The 10000-nt window shown below is 41.0% G+C and overlaps 1 protein-coding gene across 18 annotated transcripts in view; it reads left to right on the forward strand.

The window, feature by feature from the left end:
• The window catches only part of PROX1 (prospero homeobox 1), a 56843-nt gene that overhangs the window by 35564 nt on the left and 11279 nt on the right, over positions 1-10000 (forward strand). For 2 of the 18 annotated variants that reach the window (XR_003091921.1, XR_003091920.1), the window contains exon 6: positions 3113-3247. The exons of the other annotated variants lie outside the window; for them this stretch is intronic. The gene's annotated coding sequence lies outside the window, so the exon portion shown is untranslated. The remainder of the gene's footprint in view (positions 1-3112; positions 3248-10000) is intronic. 18 annotated transcript variants of the gene reach the window in all.

Raw genomic sequence — 10000 nt, forward strand, 5'->3', positions numbered from 1 at the left:
TATTAGGCAAGTCGTTTTGCAACAGGTTTCCTGCATTTAAGAAGAAATTGCATATAAAGTCGGCACAGCTCATATAGTAATGCAAAAAAGGTCATAAAAAATTAAAGTTATTCTTATGAATCTTTCATAACAAGCAATGAAAAGGGACACTGATAAAGCCAAGTGCTTTGTTCTTCTCAGCTACTCTTCTAGGGCCTGATCCTGCAATCAGCTATACACTTGAGGAGCTTTACTCACAGGGGAAGCTGCATTGAATACTTGAGTATTCTACTGTCCCGAGTAATTGAGTGTGAGATTGGGCCCATGGGTTGCTTATCAGTGTTGCTTCCCTTTAACAAACAGATGTTCCATTTAAAAATTGACAAAAGTCCGGTTAAAAAAACTCACAAAGCCAGACAGCCGGACTAAGACAAACACCTACCTTACACAGAAAGAGCTGTTGTGAGGTGAGTTAAGGCTAGTCCAAGCTTTTCAGCTTACTCCCCACTGCGAATAACATGTTAAGTACCAAGTTGCCCCAAGCCTCATTTTATTACAGATTGATAAAGAGTAGCCATGTCTTTTAACATGTAAAATATTTTGCTTTTTCCCCTCCCTAGTTCATAGAGAATGGTAAACCAAAAATATCCTTGTTGGAGCTTTTGATTTCACTTTGGGAGAATTCTTAGTTATAGCTGAAGGAGTTTTAACATTATTTACTGATACTTTTCCTTTTTGTCTTCAGTCCCTCCCACCCCCTTCCCAACACACACATACAAAACAAAACTTGGCAAACTCTTCAGAGTCCTAATGCCATTTCATTTTGCATTCAATAAGGGGTAGGGGGAATTGAAACATCAACTGGAGGTTGAGAAAAGCACCAATTTATAGTGTGTTTGTCTTGCACAATTCAAGATTTCTTTTGCTAGCTGCAGACATTATACCCCACATCTCCATACTCTCTTGGGTGGTGGCAGTAGTGAGGAATGGCTATTTCTTCCCGTGTGTGTACTATAGGCCTCTAAAGACTCTTATTTATTCTCTCCCATGTCACCTTGTGTACAGTCTGGTCTGTGACACTGATGGTGATTATGTCATTATTTTGCTCTGGGGGCTTTGGCACATCTGCAGAGCTGATGCACATCTTCTTTGTTACGCTGGCATACGTCCCATATCGCAAATGCTTCATTAGCCTTACTGCCTGCCTCCTTGCCAGACAAGAATGCCCAAATCCAAGCTTCTTTTTGCTCTGTTCTTTTGTGTCTATGATGAGCCTTTATTCATCTTCCTGGTTCTTCCGTGCTTTCTGTTTTTCTATGTAAAACTGATTTCCAGATGTCCTTATTTCTCCCAAATCATCCTAGATACGCAGCAAAAAACAAGGTGAGGCTTAACCCTTTTTCATCAAATCTTGTCTCTCACAACCTTGCTTTTTCATTTATCCCTGCAAATAGAGAGCTACTTAAACTAGGCAGTCACAATGACTAGGATATTCAAAAACTTGCATTTTGAAAAAAAGAAATCTATGGATTAATTGCTTTATAGGTCTAGATTTACTTTTCCCACTACTTTTTTGATACTGCATATTGCTTGATTTTATTCAGTACTTTCTGAAAGCAGAATTGAATTGTAAACAAGAAAAAAAATCCTTTCAATCACTGTGTAACTGCATGAGGATTCTTGAATACATAGTGTGCTCCTACCACATTATAATATTAAAGCACTTGGAGTGTTCTACATTTTGTGTTTACAGAAAGTGAGAAAAACATTTTATTTCCTAAAATGTATATGAAGTGTATATAAAACATTCTAGCAGAAGGGCTAGTGATATTTCTAATCCAGGGCAGTGCAGGGAGAGGGGGGTCAGAGGAGGAGGGTAGTTACTCAGTTATAAATACTTATTCAGGGAAGGAAGGGTAACTGAATATTATAAAACTGAAATTTGGAGCCAGATCCTTAGCTGATGCAAGTTGGCCCCCATGTCAGTGATTTTTTACCAGCTGAAGTGCTGAACATGCCTTGTATAAGCCCAGAGTGGTTTGATTGGGGTTGTTTTTTAATTACGATTTGTAAAATACTCTGGCAATCCTGAATTAAATATAAATTAAATATAGGCCTGGATTTGGAGTCTCTTACCTGTTGTTTGATGATGTGTTTTATAATCCCTCCCACAAAAAAAAAATAACATTCCTGGTGCGATATTTTAACTGAGATGCATGAAGTTATAACTTCATAAACTTCTTTGATTGTTAGAACTTATGTGACTGACATCACCCTCCCCACTCTGCCATGCAAGGCTTTGAATGATTTTCCCCAAGTGGATCACATTTCAAGGTGTCTTCCCCATCTTTTGAATGGCATAGTGGTATATTTGAAAAATAACAACTAATCCCATGCAGAAATTAACTGCCATAACGTTTCAAAATTATGAGAGTTTACAACATTGCTGTAAACTCTGTTAACAGAACTCTGACACATTTGTTGTCTTCCCTTGTCCCGTTAACAAGTAGATGCCACATACATAATTGGGGTGGTAAAGTGATAGCATTGTAGGTTTCTCTATACTTCGCTGTTGTGTGATCATAGGTTGAAATTATGAAGGGAATTTATTTCAAATATAAATGGGCACAATGATGTCTATTTATCAGGTCACCACAAGTCTCTAGGTTCAGTATTATTAGGCCAGGGGGAAACTGCTGGGCAAAACTGTTTGTAAAGCATTGGTGACTGGTGCCTCCTAATATTGGGGGGGCACCAGCGGCTGATCGCCACTGGCGGCAACCCAGAAGTGCTGCTGGCACTTCTCTCGGGATGCACGTGCACCCACAGGCACCCCCTATGCGTCACTAATGTTGTAAAGGACATCCATGAATATCCCAGGCAGTTGGCCACTATATGATATAACAGTCTTAAAAGTATGTAGTCAAGAAGCCATATCACATTGATACAATAAACATTGTCACATTAAGCGGAAAGATTAAGAAAAGCAATACAAAGCTTACTTAGCAACTAGAGTCTTTAGCTGGAGTGCCAGATCTGCTGAGATACTGACGTGGACCCTGTAACTAGAGAGTACTTGAGGACCTGTCAAACATTTAATAATAGAAAGAACAATATATGTTTTTCTTCCCAGGCTGTATGAGAAGAATTCTATCAATGGGTGTGAGAGAGGCAGAGGAACAGTGGAAAGAGCTTACTGAGGGAAAACAACATTAAAGAGATGATTCTTCAGTTCTGAAGCCCATGGTTATTCTTATCTGTTGTAGCAGTAAGTTTCATAACCTGGGCCTAACTCATTTAAAAAAGCTTCACTTCCTGAACTCCCCCTATGGGTTGACAGAGATGTCATGAGAAAGTATGGTCTCTCAGGTAGGTAGGAGGTGATATTCACTGATGGAGGTGCAAATCCAAGGTGTGATCTGGAAGTGTTTTCTGTATTTAATAAAAAGCCAGTATAGAGAGTAAAGGCCCAGGGTGGCATGCTCAAGGTGATATTTATTAGTAAGCAAACCTCTGCATTGACTAGGGCTTTCAGAAGAATGATGGCATAAGCATATGAATAATTTTAAAGCAGTAGGCCTTAACTGTATTAAATTTAATATCAGATATCCTTTCCTTTTAATATCAAAGGGGCTTTCTGATAGTAATGCCTTTAACTACCAGGCATTAGTTGACAGGTGGGAGGTCAAATGGCTCTTGCTACTCAAATTTCCTGTTCAGCCCTTACCATATCCTTCTACTGTCTCCCACAAGGGGGAATGTAGAGATAGATGAGAGGGGCTCAGTCTTTCAAGACTTAAGCCCACCTGTCACTTCACAGTCTGACTGAGCTCAACCATCTCTCCTGACTCTGGTGCTAGGATTTATCTGGGAGGCTGGACTTTTGAAGCTTCTTATGTATACTAGATACCAGACACAAGTTGCAATGTTTTTACTCCCTCCTCTGTTATTTATTAATTTTCAAATATCCTCTTTTAGCTTTTGTGCTGGAAGGGAGCACACTGCCAGTTTTGCTTGCAGGGAGAAAATTACTTCCACAGGCCCTGGAAACCCAGCTTTTGTAATTACACCACCTCCAGGGCAGTGTGAGTAGGGCAGCTTGCACAGCTAAAATGGATGCTGTGTGTCTTAGAATGCTTAAACATGCAGGGAAAATAATAGTTAGATATGGGGGACTGTCTGGAATAAGTCAGCTTTTTCATCTCCTTCCCTCTCCCCAGTTGATTACTTGGTGGAATGGGGAGACAGATCTGCTTCACTGTCCCAGCCCAGACAGAGGGATGAATACAACATTCATTTTGGGAAGGAAAAGAGGAGTGTGGGGGAAGGAGGGCCTTCATGCAGACAGGACTCCAAAAAGTGGTCATTCTCCTGCCAGTCTAATTAAACACCATCTCCTCCAATTCCTTCCCATACGCTGAGATGGGCAGGGGCATTTCTACCAGTTGGAGCTTTTCCAGTCCTAGATTTTAATTCCTTGATAGACCAAATAAGAGAGATGACAGACATTTTCCCCTGGCCACTGGAAGCAATATCTATAATAAGGTTTTGTGTGTTGTATGCAGGTAGATATAAACCTTTTTTCACTGCTTGGTTATTTCACCTAATGGGTTAAAGTTCCATTCACAGGACCAAGTTTTGGTCCCTGCAAACAGGTGCACATATTGTACATGCTGCAAAAACACTTTCATGGTGTGCTCATATTCTAATGACCAGCTCTCATCATTCACAGTTCCCTTGTGCCTGGAAGTAATTTATGTAGGGGCTTGCTATTGGTGAAAGAGGTGCATGTTCAGCAGTAGCCATGCCATGCTTCTTGACCTTTCTGTCCCAACACTGAGATGTACTCTCTCACTCCTAGAATCAACAGCTTTGCAGTTCTTCTAAGGGAGCTGGAATTGGGTGGTCAGCCTTTGATTTGGACTTCTAGGGTGTGGTTACCTGTGTGCAGCATGGTATATAATGTAGCCTGCAGTTAAGAGGCAGGCATCTACTCCCATTTCATGTGTGTGTGTGTATGTATGTATGTATGTGTATATGTGTATACACACACACACACACACACACATATATGAAACCATTAAACTACAGAATATAGGAACTATATTAAACTATAGGAATCCATTAGTGATTTTGCCATACAATAACTGTGCCATTGACACTACAGTGAATCTGGAGATATTAGAGTTTTCTGTATAAATTCCTGCTCCTCATGCAGTTCTAATCCAGTAATAGGACAAAAAAAATCTCCTGAATAAAACTTGTCATCTGAAAATTAAATGATTTTTAAGAGGAAGCTGAATTTCAAGCCACAAGATTTCATTGTGAACTAAAATCCCTTTTGTACAATTATAGTTCTGTTGTGATGATAATAACATTGATGGTACAAAACAATGGTGCAGTTGCATTTTAGTGGTAGGTAAAGTAAACCTATGTGTCATGAGTTTTCCATGTGGGATTGGTGTAAGGGGCTCACAATATTTGGGTCCCAGATCTCAGAAGAGTCCTAGTTAGAAAAAAAGGTGTAGAATTAATGCTCTGTCCATCCATCCACTGATCCAAGATGCATGAAATGTACCTATCACTTTAATATCTGTGCACTGTGCATACTGTATCCCTCTGTGGAGCTTGTAAAGTACTTCGGAATCCTTCTATGCGAAAAAGCTTCATTTAAATGTAAGTGATTAAATCTAATGTAATGGGCAGTATCCATTTTCACTGCACCACCACTTTTGCTTCCCTGATGTTATCACCCCCTCTGTCAATTCCTTTCCCTAAGATAGCAAGGCTGTTCTTTCCCCTGCTTCTTAGCTTTGATGGGAGAGAAAGGATTAATAGCGCTGCGGCACAGGGTGAGTGCCCCAGCACCTTTACCAGAAGAGAGAGGCTTGATCTTTGCTTTGGTCAAACACCTTTTAATTATGTTTTGAAAAATATTTTAGCTGCATATACTAAGGGTTTGTTTGGCATTTTGCTTGTAGTTTGCAAAGGGGAGGGTGAAAGAACTATATTCAGCAGAAGTAAAAAAAACCCAAAAAATAAAACCTCAAGTGTTTCCGTAATTTTTCTTTTTCAAACCCGTGCAACCTTGGCAGAAGCAGGGCTAGCACTCCTCACCTCTTGGTAACAGCAGCTGGTGCACTAATCACTAGCATTAGCACCACATTGCTAATTCTGCCCCTCCAGCTCAGCTGAAGTGCTAGAGCCCTTGTGATGCCAACGTGAGGATCACCATGGTGGGGTGGCTGACCACACTGAAATCACTGTGATGCTAGCTTTGAATTAATATTCCATGAGGAGAAGGATGAATTAGGTACCTCTGTGGAAAAGTCCTGGGTGGCCAGTGTTTTTCTTTTTACTCCTAGCACTGACTATTAGGGAGCCCCTCAGCACTAGCATTATGGGAGCACTGTGGTTCCAGTCCATCCTTTTTCTTTTTGGACACTAATAAGTCAATGCATTTCCGAACTGTAGGGATGTACTGCAGGGATGTACAGTAACACATGTCGAAAGTGCTGCAGGAGCCAATTTGAGGGAGACAAAGAGACTGAACTCAGTGGTGTTGTATGATACCCTTTTCCTTCTCTCCTGAAGTTCCTGAGGTTTGCATGTGCATATCAGGGTGCAGAGCTGCACCCTGCTCTATGAAGAGGCGATGCCTGGGGAAAGTTGTATGTTCTGAAATATCCAGTAGTTTAAATATTTTTAATTTGTATTTTTTAAATAAAAGCATCCTTTCCAACTCTCTCCCTCTCCTCATAAGTGATAATGGAAGAGGCATTAGCCTTTCCGTTGTCCATGCCAGCCTATTTTTTTTCTAAGAGATGTCCAGAATGTTCAGCCAATTGAGTGATCTAATTAGCTAAAATTGTTAATTTCCTTTACCTTATAAAGCACCTAACACAGAAACTGTTAAATAATGTTAAGTGTCGGACTTAAACTGAGAACATTGGGCCATATGCTGCCCTGGCTTTCGCGCCAAAAAGTATAGCAACTTACTCCAAAACCTGCCTCCAAATTCTGTGCATAAGCCAAAGCCTCCTGCTTGGTATGCTGCCACACCAACTCGCAGCACAAAGACGGTCCCACGCAGCAGTTCGCCATGCTTCAGAAAAAAATTGGGTTGAGGGATGTTCGGACGAAATGTAGGAGGAGTCAGGGCAAAAGCTAAGCACTGCACATGCTGCCCTGGCAAACGAAGGGAACTGACTGCAAGGTTGTACTGCTGCAAGCAGCATTAATTTGCAAGTGACACAAATCTATACTTCACAGCTATGAATTATGCAAGAGTGACCAGCTCCTGTCCCTGAAACTGAAGGGGGCATACTCTGTCACTGTTCATTCAGAAAGGTGGGATCAGTCACCTCCATACCACCACTCAGCAGCTCCCACTAAAGGTTCCCTCTGCAAGTCCAGCTATGCACATGGACTGAGCTTGTGCTGAGGATACAATGAAGCTACAAAATGCTTCAGTAAGGCGAACCTGTTTTCATTCAGAAACTTCTGCAAAAGGCCAAGTATTCTGGTTCACAGTTATTAGTACTGGCCCATATACAGGGATACAAAAAACCCCCCACCCCTGCCTCAGAGAGCTTGCAGCTTTAGTATGGGGTGAAAGACAACAGGGAGGCAAACCAGGTGAGTGAAGAAAGGGCATTGTATAAGCAACATACTTATGTTTATCTGGTATAACAAATACAAGTATCAGCATCCCAGGGAGATCTGGAGGATGAACAGTCAAGCAGGCACCAGGCACCATTTCCAAATGGAGGTGCTTTTGCAGGTTTCGTCTACAAACATAAGGGCTCTAAAGACTAGTAGTCTGTGGCTGCTCACTGCAAACTGAAGTGTGTAGTCTTGTCTGCTGTGTAGTGCTGGGGGGTGAGGCAGTTGGGTGGGTAGCACTGTGTAAGAGTTTGCTTTCCATCCCCAAGTGGCGTACCATTTCCCCAGGGATACACATTAAGAATGCCACTTACCCTGCAACCTCTTTAGTTCAAGTTCCCTTCCTCTGCAAGAGGAAGCTTGAGGAGCCCGGTTGAATGGCCTGCATGGAGTCTTCCAAGTACTTTTCTTCCTCTCTGTGTTTTCATCCAAGGCAGGAAGGGAGTGTTGTGTCACTACATCACACCCTTTACTCACTGCTGCTGTCTATTTAAGTCAGATCCTCACCCTTACTTCACTGTAGAGACTTTTGTGTGTGCCTCGTTTTTATTATGTTTCCTCAGAGGGGCAATTTCCGCTGAATCATCTTCTGTTGCTACTACACCTATGCTTGTAGAGATTGATATGTGGACACTTAAAAAGCTGTTTAACTTGGAACTATGAATACTCAGAGTGCTCCCCTGGCATCAGCTTACTCTTCATCCTGGAGAGGTTCTCTACCATTTGCCATAATAGATACTGTTTACACCTTATCTTTAGGTTAAGAGGCTCCCTGTGGAGTCCCTCACCACTGCCATTATATAGATCATCCAGCTAAAAGAGTTATCCAGCCTTCCCAGCACTGCCTTCAACCTGTTTACCTCCCATTAACATGACCTTGTGCTCTGCAACGTGAGCAGCCTTCACCAGCTGAAGACCTCTGATCCCAAGTCCACTAGAGATTTTGGCTTTTCTATTTGGCAAGACGACTTGTTGCCCATCAGGTCGACATGAATAAAGATTTTTTAAATCCATAAAGTCCTCCAATTGCAAAGAAAAAAAAATGCTGTCTGGATAATTCAACCTCTCCTGGCAGACTGACACCTTAAGCTGTCAGTGCTGCACTTACTATTTTCTGCTTGTAATGAGATTTTTTTTTTTTTTTAAATCACCAAGAATTTACTTTATATAAAATTTGAAAGTAAAATCAATCCTGACCCAATCTTATCATTTTTAAAGTATGTTTATCCAGCTTTGTAGTAGGAACAAGCAGACTGTTTGAAGGCCACATAGTTTTCAAACCTTGGTTGCAACACGTTACCCCATTTTGAAACCGTCTTTATCTAGCCGAGAAAACTAAAATCTGTTTGACAAAGTAGCTCTCCAGCCAGTTTATCTTGCAATATGGCGTTAGCTCACAGAGCCTATTGATTTCCTTAAATTAATGTTTACAGAATGCTACTGAATTTCACTCAACGGGACATTGTTCTTTTGAAGCTTTGTAAAATATGATACAGTGTGTTTTTGCCATTTGTTCTTTTGCTAAGACTGATGAAATGTTTATTTTTTTAAAGTGTAGCCTTGAACTATAGCTGTTTCCTACAAGTGTGTTTACTCTTGGAACATTAGTAATACAACAACACACTATCAGGCTCCAGCACAACACTTTGGCCAGACCAGAGGCAAAATCTGTAGGTACAGTATGGCTAGTCTAATCATAGAAATGGAGCTGAAGTTTAACACAGATTAGCAATAGTATGAGAAAAGGTTTCAAGCATAGCCCAGCTGTCCCTGTCTGAAGAATCTTCAGATTTGTATGTGGTACAGCCAAGCAGTTGTCTGACACTGGTGCAATATTAGAACTGTTGTATTGGTCGTAGGACTTCTAAACACGGGAACGAGATCTGAAAGGTTAAGTCTCCGATCTTTTTCCTTTGAGGTAAAACACCTTAAGGCTTCCTCCAGTTTAGCTGAAAGACTTCCTACCTTTAATATCTGCGGAAGGTTTTAAAAAATCGGATCCCAGAACTACATTAATCTACTCTGACTGTAGTTGAGCTTTCAGCAGTTTATAAAATAGAGATCCATATTAACTGTCATTGGAATGTTAGTGAAACTTCAGTCATGAATGATCTCCTGTTGATTTTACTAACAGTTTCTTACACCTAACTAGAATTGCTGCTGTTAATCCAACTGGGGGTGTGCATATGTGCAACAGAGCCCGATTTTGCCAACCTCCTACAGGCTGAAAAGTGCTTTATCCCATTAAAATCCATGTGAATAGCCAGGGAGTAAAGTATTACTTCCCCTGAATAAGAACAGTGGGAGGTGCTTCAGAAAATATGACTACATTCCTTCTCCCCCCATGTACAGGACA

Source organism: Alligator sinensis, unplaced genomic scaffold, assembly GCF_000455745.1.
Source record: "Alligator sinensis unplaced genomic scaffold, ASM45574v1 scaffold503_1, whole genome shotgun sequence".
NCBI classification, from domain to species: domain Eukaryota; kingdom Metazoa; phylum Chordata; order Crocodylia; family Alligatoridae; genus Alligator; species Alligator sinensis.